This window comes from Eriocheir sinensis, chromosome 19 (genome assembly GCF_024679095.1).
Source record: "Eriocheir sinensis breed Jianghai 21 chromosome 19, ASM2467909v1, whole genome shotgun sequence".
NCBI lineage: Eukaryota > Metazoa > Arthropoda > Malacostraca > Decapoda > Varunidae > Eriocheir > Eriocheir sinensis.
The window spans coordinates 12,388,713-12,401,915 of NC_066527.1; the positions used below are offsets into that span (position 1 = coordinate 12,388,713).

The 13,203-nt window shown below is 46.9% G+C and overlaps 1 protein-coding gene across 3 annotated transcripts in view; it reads left to right on the forward strand.

Annotated features, from left to right (window-relative positions):
- Positions 1-9,136: 9,136 nt before the first annotated feature.
- The window catches only part of LOC127000700 (GATOR complex protein Iml1-like), a 39,328-nt gene continuing 35,261 nt past the window's right edge, over positions 9,137-13,203 (forward strand). For 2 of the 3 annotated variants that reach the window (XM_050864702.1, XM_050864704.1), the window contains exon 1: positions 9,137-9,444. The gene's annotated coding sequence lies outside the window, so the exon portion shown is untranslated. Of the gene's footprint in view, positions 9,445-11,843; positions 11,863-13,203 lie in introns of those variants that run through there. The other variant, XM_050864703.1, reaches the window with a different exon arrangement.

Below are 13,203 nucleotides of genomic sequence, written 5' to 3' on the forward strand. Positions count from 1 at the left end.
CATGAACATAATCAGGAAAGTTAGCAAGATTTAAAGCCCCCGCATGAACATACGTGTTAACAAAAAATAGGGTTTCACCCATATGGAGTAAAGAAACAGTGATATATTCAATGCCCTCATTAATACCCATGTCCTCAAAAACTATCGCCGTCCCCTGTCTGACATACGTAGCCATCCCCCGGGTACTGCCTGCTGCGCCATCTAAGACATATAAATCATACCCCCTCAGGTCCGACACCCGTGGCCCAACCTCCTGAAGAGCAACGATATCTGGCCTATGAGTGATGACATAGGAGTGAAGGTCAGTGAAGCGGGCATGTAGCCCGTTGACATTCCAAGTTAAGAGGCGGACACACTCACTGGTCAGGAGGGGGTGGTTGCCGGTCAAGGAGTGGGGTGATCCGATGATGGAGCTCAGCCACCTGCTGAGTCAGGGAAGCAAACTGCGCCAGCAGCACCTGGAGTGTGGCCTCCCACTGCAGTGGAGGATCAGCAGGTGAAGGTGAAGGACCCGTCTGGCCATGGCGAGGTTCGGCCGTTCCCTCGGCAGCTGCAGTCACCACAGCCGGTGGGGTTGCAGGGGTGTTCTGCATCTGGCCCGCAGGGGGAACCACACTGTCCCCACTATCGGCGTCCATGGCCTCACCAGCAGACGGCAGGGCAGGGCAGGGCACGGGGCCGGGGCTGAAGCTGGAGCAGGGGCCGGGATGGAGGAGAGCTCACGCACAGGCGGGGGCGTGGAGACTCGCTGCTCCAAGGCCGCCACCCTGGAGATCGTTGCAGCCAGCGTCTCCTGCAGCTGGGTGACTGCAGCGAGGATTTGATGGAGGACAGGGGTCGACCCATCGACAGCGGGGGAACTGGCAGCCGGCACAGGGGGGACGGTAGGCTGTGGCTGGGGTGCCGGAGCAGGAGCCTGGCGAGGCACAGGGGTGGCAGTGGGTGAGGCTGGGGCAGCAGGGGCGGAAACTCGGACGTTGTGGGAGCCCCCCGGGCCCAGACCGAAGACTGAGGGAGAGGAGCAGGGCGGAACACAACCCTAGGGCGGCCTTGCTGAGGGTGGTGGTCAGGCGCCGCGACCCGAGATGGTTTAGGCTTCATCGGGCAGGAGTGGTAGTGGGCGTTATGCTCACCACCACAGTTGCAGCACTTACGGGGGACGGGTGTGCCCGCCTGGATCTTCTGGAGGCACAGAGCTGATTTGTGCGTGCCCGCACAATACCGGCACCGAGGGGCCGATCTGCAGCGCCACTCCTGATGGCCCCACCGGCAACAGTGGCGACAGATGTCGGGCTCCGCCGTGTAGGGCTCCACAGCCTTACGACCCACCCCGGGGAGGTGCACCTCTGTCGGGACGTGGCCAACCACCGCTCCAAGAAGCTGCGGGCGAGGGGCCGTGCCCGCATACCTGCGCTTTAACCACAGAAAGTTGTCTGGGGTCTCAATGAGGTTGGCATTCATGTAGAGCGGCACATTGTGGATGATGACAGTGTGCTGCCGCTCCGCTGCATTTTCGACCAAAACTACGTCGAGGAACCCCTCAGTGAGGAGTCGCTTGTAGAAGGCGACGTCGTCCCTGACCGTGAGATAAGGTCGGAGCCTACCCTCCTTGAAGAGCGGCTCCAACTCACCGTGCTGCTTCAGTAGAGATGCAAACCACGTGTATTGCTGGGCTGGTGTCAGCCCGGCCTCGGCGGGGAAGTCTAGGCGCGGGGCAACAGAGGGCGCGGCTGGGTGCGTGTCCTCCAGGGGCACCTCACCGTCGACCAGGACAGTCTCAGAGCTACCAGACTGCACACCCTCCATGGGTGCGGTGGCAGCTTTAACAAGAGAGGCAGTGGGGGAGAGGCAGCCAGGATTATCCGGCTTAAGCCGCTTGCTAGCGCTGGCCACGTGGTCCTCCGAACAAAGGCGAGGGTCAAGTTCGGCAGAGTCGGCCATCTCTTCAGTCTCCTCAGACCACAGGCGCCGTTCCTCAGGGGCAGGACACTGCCCGGAAGCCGCCGAGTAGGAATGTTCGTTAGCCATGTCCTCTAGACACCGTTTATTCCGTGGAAGGCAGGGCATCCACGGACGGAGCACAGGACAACGCACGTCTACACAGCACGGCCGTCGGCCGTGTAGACGAGACTGAGGGTGAAACTGACGAAGTGTGATAATGATCCCTTGCCGATAAATGACATCATTAAGAGTGGAGACTTTAGTGATTTCTTAAATATTATGACCGAAATGGTTAACACTAACACCGAAAACAATATTTTTCTTGAGAGTGAGAAAGCGACGATCGTGAAACCTGTCAAAGGTAAACTGGACCCACAGTGTTTAAGTTCCTTTAGACCAGTATCCAACTTGACGTTTCTATCCAACAAGATACTTGAAAATGTGATCTTAGATCAGCTAATGGAGCATCTGCTAGCGGTGCAAGCTGTACCGGATAATCAGTCTGCTTACAGGAGGCTTAACTCAACAGAAACTACTCTCTGTTCGGTGGTAAACAATTGTACTCATGGATGAAGGGAAGTGCGGTGTTCTGATTTTGTTAGATATGAGTGCTGCGATTGACACCATGGAGCAGTTTATTGCTTCAGGATTGTAAAAATATTGGAATCGTGGGTGGTGCGCTGGATTATCTGAGGAGCTACCTTGAGAACAGAACTTACTGTGTGCAAATAGGTAAATCGTTCTCAGTTCATTAAATTTTGCGAAGAGGAGTCCCTCAGGAAAGTGTACTGGGTCCAATCTTATTCAGTATGTATACTATCGGAGTTTCACATTTGCTAAGAAAGTATGGAGTCTCCCAATACTCCTTGACTGACTCCCTCATTTTATCATCTGTAATAATTTCACCATCCACCTTCAGCCTTTCCACGTTTTCACCGTCACTCATCCTCTCACCTCTTAGGAATCTATACCATTCATGGTCACCCTCAAGCCCCTTCTCTCTCAGGCTCTGAATCACACTTCTTTCGCAGTCAACCTTCGCACTAATAATCGTTCATTTCGTCAGTCGCTGCTGCCTAACATATCCTTCCCATGCATTCTGATACGCACCCTCAGCTTCCTCGTTATCCTGCCTCTTTCTCTTCAGCTGCCGACACAGTCTATTCAACCTCTTCCGCTCCTTCCTTGCTCCCCTAACACTTCCATTTCACCACGGTTTGCTCACATGCTTTCTACCATTCATTTTGACATAACCTATGTTGTGGACTGCAGCTTTTCTTACATTCTCTACAAAAAATTAAGCCTCTCATTCAGTGCGTCCACATCATGCTGCACATCATCAGACTCCCTGTTTCTTTCACTCAGATCTACGTGAAAATCCTCCCATCCTACATCTCTTAGCCTCCTTCTTTTTTCTGACCTCTTTTTTTTATTATTTGATTCTTGCCCTTCAACATGCACTCTACTGTCAACATATTATGGTCAAACACAATATCAATCATTCCCTCCTCATATATCCACATGCGATACACACATTCACGCATATTCTTCCATTCACCAACACAGTCGATCGCCGACTCCTGGTCTCTTGCACTCCAGTTCACCCGTCCCTCTGCCATAGTCTCATTCAGGTTCTCCAGATCCATATCGCTTGCAAACTCCGCAAACATTTCTCCATTCCTGTTCATGCGTTCACCTAGCATACCCGTGTGTGCGTTCATGTCTCCTAAAATAATCACTCTCTCCTGCATGCTCCTTCACAATTTTCCTAATGGTGTTGTACTTCACCCTGTTCTCTCTAGCTGCCCTTTCCCCCTCTACAGTCATGTATACAACAACCATTACTACTCTCTCTGGTCTGCCCTTCCTATCCTTGCATTCCACTCACAGCCAAAACATCCTCACTGCAAGCACTGTTTCCTACATCCAACTCTTCCATCTTCAAGTTCTTTCGGTGGAGAAAGGCTACGCCTCCTCCCATCATCGCCCGTTTCTCGCGGCCCTTTCCTAACATCATGCACATACTTACTCTCCTCAGACTGTACCCTACCTCTGAGGTGTGTTTCAGTCTGACCTACCACATCATACTTTCATTCCTTCAGCTCCTTGCACACGTCCTCATACTTCCCCACACCCCAGCCTCTCACATTTAAACATCCAATTTTCATACATTCACTCGCCTGGTTGGTGTCTTCACTTCTCCGCACCAGGGCACTCGAGCCCATTCATACAGCCTATACCGGACGGAGGGACTTCATCTTCACCCTCTCACACAGCCGCTGTCCCATCCTTCTCGTCCCCTCTTCGTTTAGGTGAACGCCGTCCGCCGCGAACACCGCGTCCCTCTCCAGCGCCTAGTCCAGGTCGATGAAGCTGACATCGCCTATTTTCTCTTTCATCCATTCCATCTTCAACTTCATCAACTCCTCCTGGATCTTCTTGTCAATCTTCCGTCGCAGTCTTTCGTAGTGGGGCCCGGCTCTTGGTCTTCTTAAGATTCCCACTACTGCTACTCAGTGCCGTATTAAGGGCCGCTTTCAGTCATTTTGTTTGTTTTGATCGTTACCAATGGCGGCGATCGACGCTATAGTTTTCCACGTGAAACTGGCCGATGGGGTAGTGGCGGCTGCGGGATCAGCCTAGCCCCGCACCTTGCCACACACTCTCAACACCTCTCGCTTCCTCTGCAGCCACCACTACCCCATAGGCCAGTTTTACGTGGAAATGCTATAGCGTCGATCGCCGCCATTGGTAATGATCAAAACCAATAAAATGACTGTGAAAGTGGCCCTAAACCATGGCAGGCCCCAAGGCTTCAAGCTTCTTTGGGCCCTTGACATCCCCCTCCCCATTTCACGCTCTCTTTTCGTACTATTTAGTATACTGAATTACAAATGAAGTAATTAATGAAGAAACAAAGAAAATTATATCTTATCAGAGTACCTTTAATTAGCATGAAACAAAACAATACCAAAATACATGTACTGAACTATAAAGTTAAACATATATGGGCCTACAAATGTATGTAGCTACTTGAACGTTTTTCTCGTTAATCTTTAAACAAAGTCACCCAGAACATTATTCAAATTTAATTTCCGGAGCACAGACAATTCTATATGCATTACTGCCAAATGATTAAGCTTTTCGTCTTTCAGAGTGGATCGCAGGTAATTCTTAATACGTTTCAGTGCAGAAAAAGACCTTTCTCCAGAACAGTTTGTGACGAGAAGTGACAAAGTAAACAAATGTATATGTTTGGAAAAGTATCCTGCATTTCATTGTTAACAATGGTTTGAAGCATTCTCACTGCAATAGAGGTTCCCTTATTTTCACCTTTTTGACTAAGCCACACATCAGATTCAGGTTCATTCATGTACTCTTGGAAATGAACAATTTCCTCGGAGATGCTGGTATTGCGGTCTTATGGGTAGGTTTTCACTAGCCTCTTTGCCGCATCCCTCAGCCGGTCACCGTTTACCGAGGACATTTTTGATAGGAAGCCAAATTTGCCAGAGACAGCATCATATGCTTCCAGCCTCTTCTGAAGCGTTGTTAACAAGTGATCAATCATGGGAAGAAACACTGTGACCCTAAAAGTCTCCCTCCCTGAAAAAGCAGTACCTTTAGAATTGCCATCATTTCGACTGAGCTTTACACTTCTTTGTTTTTCTTTGAGTATCTTCTTTGTATAGCGGCTCATTTTCAAGACCAATTTTGATCTTCCCTTTCTCCTCAAAATCCTCAAATGCATCTCTTAAACTGGCGATATAATTATTCAATGAACCTAAGAGCTTCACGGCTTCGTTCTGGTCCATAATTGTGCTCTGCAGCTTTATGCTTATCTGGTGAAACCTTTCCATGACGACAGACCAGAACACCAGTAAGATGCAATTTTCCAAGGTATTCAACTTGGATAAAATTCCCCTTGCCTCGTGTCATGCTTGGCTGTTTCATCCGGGTTTTCTGTAAATTGCTCTAAAACCATCCTTATTTTTTTATATCCACTGTTGAGTGCCTTTGAGGCATCGGAGTAGGCAGCCGGCCATCAAGTGTCACTCAGGCGTTTGACAACAGGCAGGCCATCAAGGCCACCAACGAGTCGATGCTGTGAAGAAGCAGTAGATATTCTGTACCAATTCAAAAAAAATTGTAAGCAGCAGATATGTTATCCACAGCAGAATGGCCAACTAAGTTAAGGGAATGGGCGAAGCAAGGAATGAAGTCAGCAAGATGATTCTTTTCCCGAATTCTTGCTTGCAATCCTGAGTATTTGCCACTCATGTTTCACGCATTATCATATGATTGGACTCTACAGTCACTTAACTTAATCTGATGTTTTTTCTAAAAAAGTGCAAATGCTGTGCTCGTGCTCTGCAGCACCGTGACCCTTCATCTCAAGAAACTGCACAAACCTTTCAACAGGCTGACTATCAAGAACATATCGGAAAATGAAGCACAGCTTGTCAGAGTGACTTATATCAGGGGTGGAGTCGACAGAAATTGAATAATATTGTTCCCCCCCCCTCCCCGCCGAATACACACCACAGCACGGGCAGGCGGTGGCACCTCAACCCCTGACCACCACACGCAGGTCGTGAACACCCAGAACAGCGAGAGGCACACCGTCACTCCCCGGGGCAGCCAATACACCACGAGGCAAGCCAGGCAAGGCAAAGAAGCTCGAAGGCTAGGTTTTCTCCTTTAATGGACAGCTCAAACACCGTACAAGCACTGGTTCACAAGGCACAGTAACTCCCAGTACACAGAGGGGTTGGCAGACACAGCACAGGGCTCGCTACTACGGGCAGGGGCACGTTCTCCCCTCCATCGCAGCTCAACTCTCCCTCTGCTCCGCCGGCCGTGCTGCCGCTGTGGCGAGATATTATGACCGATTTCAGATCGGTCAAAATATCTCGCCACACCGGTAACAACAGCCCTCCGCGCCCCGAACTAGCACCCCCCACACACAATTACACAGATAACACATACAAAAAACACATCAGATCTACCCCCTGGCATAACACTATCCCCCCCTACAAAACAGTCGACCCGACTGCCCCAACATTCAACTCAAGAAAATATATGAAAAAGTAAATTCAGTCCTCCGGCACTTCGCAAAAGTCTTTCAACCATCCGGGCCGTCGCATCTCTCGCCGAGGGCGCCGCTGGGGAGATGCCGGCGGCGGCAGGTAGGCGGTGGCACCCAGAGAGGCGTCAGCAGTCCCAAGTCCCTCCTCGGGGTCGCCACTGACGTTTGCCGCTACGCCCGCACCGCCCAAGTGCGCGTCCACTTCTTGGTCGACCTCTGACAGACTGACACGTCCCCTTCGCTGCTGCAGGGCCTCATGTCCTCCGCTTAGCTTGGTAATGAAGTGATTTACCACGTGCTACTGCCATTCAGCGAGCGTTGATGCCGAATTTTTTACATAATATATTCCTCGGCCCAAGGGAATCTTAATTAAGATGGCAGCTGCGGGCTTCAGGATATGCATGGAGTCAACCAATCCAGTTATATTAGTGATCAGTGGGTACAAGAAGCCTGCAACCACTCAGCGAATGACCAGCGTTGTGTAGTTCTTCAGACTGAAATTGAGAGAATTTGTAACATAACCGAATTAATTAGTGTTTGTACTCAAAGTAAACTGTGTGTGATAAATGTTCAGTGAGTTGGAAATAATCGTTGGATATTTAATTGTGATACTATAATGAAAATATCGGACATGAAAACTGAACCAATAGATATTTGTGATATTATTCGTGAAAACAATAATATTAATTGCAGTCGCCACAACCCCATCGGCCAGTTTCATGTGGAAATACTTAGCGGCGATCTTTACCTAGGCGGCGATCGCCTCCATTGGTAACGAACAAACTGTCTGCCACTAAACAAGCCAAGAAGCCACAAGAAAATGCAGCTAATTAATAACGAAGACCGCACCGGAGCATTGCCTACTGCCCTGACTACAACTGCCTACCCCTGGGAGAAGTTAGAACATGGGTCGGTATTATAAGATACTTTCGCTTCTCACATCATTTATTTATAAAGGTCAAAAAGGGGGTCAGTCGGGTTCTAATGAGTGTTTCTTCACGTTCATGGCACAGAAGAAGGGTCAAACTACCAAAACTACTACTGCAAATGCCCACAACTCTTACGAAAGCCTTGTCAACTATGTGTTCTTGGGCGACGAAATGTCTTAATATTATGATACAACCCATTGACACAAGAATATTCATAAATGATCTCCCTGATAAAATATCAAATGATAGTGAAGTATATATGTATGCGGATGATACTAAGATCTTTAGATGCATTAAAGAAGAAGATGACTGTCGGAAGTTGCAGCAAGATGTGTTAGACTTATATTCATGGAGTGAAAAATGGTTATTAAGATTTCATCCAGACAAATGCAAATACATGAGAATAGGAAGAACATCTGTTGAAGATCAAGGATATCACATGGAGAAACAGTTAATGAGGATTACTACAGAAAAAGATGTGGGTGTCATTATAAACAATAAACTAAGTTGTGCTGACCATCTAGTAGAAAAAGTAAATAAAGCCAATAATTTAGTGGGAATAATTAGAAGAACTTTTGTTTCATTGGATTCTGAAATATTTAAATCCTTGTTTAAGGCACTGGTAAGACCACGCACTGAATACGCCAACCAAGTATGGAGTCCTTACTTGGTGAAAGACATTGAAATTGTGGAAAACGTTCAGCGAAGGGCTACTAGGATGGTGCCTGAACTCAAGGGACTTTCCTACGAAGAGAGACTGAGGAAGCTGAGACTGCCCACACTGGCATATAGAAGAGCAAGGGGAGATCTAATTGAGGCCTATAAGATACTCACTGGGAAATATGATGATGCATGTACCAGAGGAATATTGAAACTTAGAGAAGAAAGCAGGAGAAGGGGAAATTCATTGAAACTGTTTAAGTCAAGATCACGGTTGGATGTAAGGAAGTATGCTTTCCCAAGTAGAGTAGTGAATAATTGGAATCAACTGCCTGAGTGGGTGGTGGCGGCAACAACAGTGATTCAGTTTGAATCCAGACTCGATAAATTCTGGGCAAACCAAGATTTGAAATATAATTAAAAGGCTCAAATCGTCCACCACACACTGCCACAAGTTGTTAACGTAGATCTGGAGTCACAGGCGTAAGCCTCTTCCAGGAGGTCTTCTGTAAGTATACACAGCAGTAGGTAGTTATTCATGCAGGAATTTATACATGGGAAAAAGGAATCGCAATGAAAGTAAACAGCAGCGCCGTTACAAAGGCTGACCCGACACTGGTGATGAGTAAACAACAGAAGGAGAACCCAACCAGCCTCCTAAAACACTCGGAAGAAGAAGAAGAAATTATATCATACACTCCTGAGCAACCTGCAGCTTCAGGGGCCTAGAGGTCATGGTTCTATGGCCTATCCAGCTCCCTAAGACACTGCAGGAGGAGGAGGCCGACGCTCGTATAATTCCGACGGAGGCTGCTGGAGTTAGTTGTAAGTAATTATTAACACTCGGTATATGTAAAGTACAACGTAATGGTCCGTTTTCTATCCTGCCATCCCTCCTGCACCAAGAGAGAAGTGGGCATTCGAAGAGAAATAGGAATCGGTAATACTTTATAAGAAGTCCGCCTTCCCCTTCGCCACTCCAGCCCCCCCTACCCCCCAAGACAAGCTTGGGGAACTGTTTTTTTTTGGGGGGGGGAAGCCAAAATCACCGAAAAATGGGCTTCCAAAATTTCCCTCGAAAAATCCCTAAATGAAGGAAAATTCCCTAGTCTTGAAAGTAAGGAAAGTCCCAACTTTATAACCTAACAGCCCCCCTTGCCCCCCTGCTAATCAAGGGGGGCTGCCCCCCTTGGACCCCCCACATGTATGATGCGCCGAAAAATCTTGTCTTGGGGGGTAGGGGGGGCTGGAGTGGCGAAGGGGGAGGCGGACTTATAAAGTATTACCTAGGAATCTGTGTAAGATGTTGGTGTTCACAGATGCTGCCACCTCCCACATCAACTACTTCCAAAGGTCGAAAAGGAGATTAATCGAGTTTTCATGAGGATTTTTTCACCTTCATCGAACAGAAGGAGGGTCAAACTATCACCAGGGTCATTCAGCTACCCCTGGAAATGCCCAAAACGCCTATGAAAGCCTTGCAAATATGTGTGCTTGGGTGCCGGAGTGTTGAGAATATGCCCCCAGCCTCTGAGTGACAGAACCCAAGCAGTGCGGGATAAAAGCGGAGTTCCCCAGGGCGTGGTGTTGGGGACTCTACTCCTCCTTCCCATGGTGGGGGAAGGTGACATGAGTAAATTAATTAAGAACATCATCACTCGCAGACGACACAAGAATAAGCAGACTAATAACACACCAAGATGATGTCAAAAATCTACAAGTTGACCTCAGTGAAGTAACCAACTAGGCCATGGAGAACAACATGGACTTTATATTCCCACCCTTATTTAAATCCTGCTCTCATGCCTAAACGAATGATCCTACATACTCCCCAAGACACAAAAGTATAGAGGACACCTTAAGGATTCCTCTGAAGGTAAACCTTCACCATGGAGTCCTTATAAGCCTCAGGAGGAGGATTATTTTTTAACAAGTACAAGTTTGAGCCAATTATGGGACAGAAGTTAAGGTACAAATCACATAAATGTGTTTATTGAAAGAGTTAGACATGGGTATGGTGAATCCCTGATAAGAAAAAATACATACAAAAGTGTTGGACACCAAAATTAAATGGTGACTTATAAAAAAAAAAACACAAGTGCTGGACATCAAAATTAAGAATTACATCGAACTCGGCGCACACACAAACTTGGCACAATCGGCGCACGAACTCAGCGCAAAAATTTTGGACTCCCATATCTCAAAAAATATTGGTTCAATCTTCGTCAAATTTTGACAGTAGGTAGACATACATATGAACTATATAGTATCCAAAATTTAGCTCCATGTGCTGTATTTTCTGAGTTATGGCCGAAAAATGGGGATCAATAATTTTGCGTTATCTAGTTACCAGTGAAATTCGCCATGTCTGATAAAGGGTAGGCCTGGTAAAACCTAAATAACACGAGAACTACTGGTCATACTTTTCATACAATACACATCATACATTTTGCACTTTACATACATTACACACAAGCACTGTATCATACATTCAGATTCAGCAATTTAACATGAATTTATAACCATTTACTTTAAGCTCTTTCCTCTCATTAAAGTGTAATCAGACTTGTGTATGTTCAAACACTGTACTGTATCACAGACACTATATCATCATTCAGGTTCAGCAAATTTAACATGAATTCAACGATTTACTTTAAGCACTTTCCTTTCATACTTATGTATGCTCAAACACTGGAGCCATGCAGATGGGCACAAGCACGAAGTAGCTTCTTGGTGCTGCGTTCACCCTGGTTGAACTCATATGGATATTGTAATCTAAATAGGTATATATGTTCCTTGTGGAATAAAGATATATACAGCAAGCTTTACAAATTGGCTTTCACAATGTAATAGTTTTTGTTCAGTAAACATTTTTAAAAGTATAATACTGTACCTGTAAGGGTCCTTTGGGACTCCAGTGCCACACACCCTGTACTGACATCTGTTGCAGCTGTCACACTGGAGGGCTTCCTGTCGAGAAGTAACATCACGTTGGCTGGCAATGCAGACACTAGCCATACTGATCACTTTGTTGTCACAGAGACTACTGTAATGGGGTACCTTTCCAGCCCCTTATATACTCACCTACCACATGTGCGCCGAGTTCGTCCGTGCTTGACTTCACCCGATATCCAGTGACCGCCTTGTGCAGGACCTTCCAAACCTTGGGTGGTGTTGACCTTCTGTGCCACCCTACTCATTGTGTGTTGGATTTGGTACCATGCCCTCAAGGATTTTCCAGACGTAAATAGCGATGTAGCGCTCTCTTCGTCTCTGCAGAGAGTACAGCCTGAGGTGTTTTAGCCTCTCCCAGTAGTTTATGGAGTCCCCGACCAGCCTCCTTGTGAACAGCCTTTGAACCTGTTCAAGGTCTTGGATGTCCTTTACTCTATGTGTGTGCTTCACCTCTATTTCTTCCATGTCCACTTTGTACTGGAACTGCTTTAGGTGTTCCTTTGTGCCATATTTCCTCACCTCAAATTTCTTTTTTGTTGAACACCATATTGTTCTCCCATGACCATTTGTAGATTCCCTCCAGGTCCTTCTGTAGTTCTTCTGTGTCTTCCTCTCTAGTTATTTGTCGGGAGATTCTTGTGTCGTCCGCAAAAGAAGTTACTCTGGAGGCTTTAGCATTTTGGTCGATGTCACCTATCATGGTCAAGAAGAGCACTGAGGCTTATGGCACTCCACTGATTACACCTGTGCCTTTTGAGAGTGTGCCTTCCACCACCACTGCTTGATTCCGGTCGTGTAGGAACTTGTGTAGCCAGATGCCCAGTTTGCCAGTGATGCCCATCTTTCTGAGTTTGTGTAGCAGCACTCCATTGTCTACTTTATCAAACACTTGCAAAGTCCAGGTAGACCACATCAACATTTTTCCCGGTGCTCGCATCCTCCAGGATATTGGCATGAGGGTGCAGTAGCTGGGAGAGGCAAGACCTTCCTTTCTTGAACCCGTGCTGTCCTGGGTTGAATTGGTTAGTCTCTTCTAAAAAGTTCACTATTGTGTTTCTGAGGATGCTCTCAAATACTTTGATGAGGTGGGAGGTGAGGCACACTGGCCTGTAATTTGACGCCAATCCTCTAGAGCCACTTTAGCTTTGGTGGTATGGAGCCAGCGTCGAGAGATTTTCTGCAGATAGTGCTGATGGGAGTAGCCAGAGAGTGTTTGCACTTCTTTAGGAGTATTGCTGGTACGTGGTCTGGTCCAGCTGTTGAATTCTCTTTAATCTCGTCTATGGCCTTGATTACGTCCTTTTCTCCAAAGTTGATGTCACTAATAGTTGTTATTTGATCATTGTCACTATTGAAAAACTCCCTTGGGTTTGTTATAACTTTTCGGGGCACTGGTACACTGAAAACTTTTTTGTAATGATATTCTAATAGGTTTGCTACTGACCTCAGGTCACTAGTCAGCTTCCCATTATGGTCCTCCAGTGGCCCTATTTTTCTCGGTTTGACTATTTTTGTGCATAGGCATAAAAGAACTTTGGGTTTTTCTGAATTGCCTGTATTGCTTTATTTTCTTCATATGTTTTCTCTTTCATATGATGCTTTCAAACTAAGTTCAATGTCCTTCAGTTT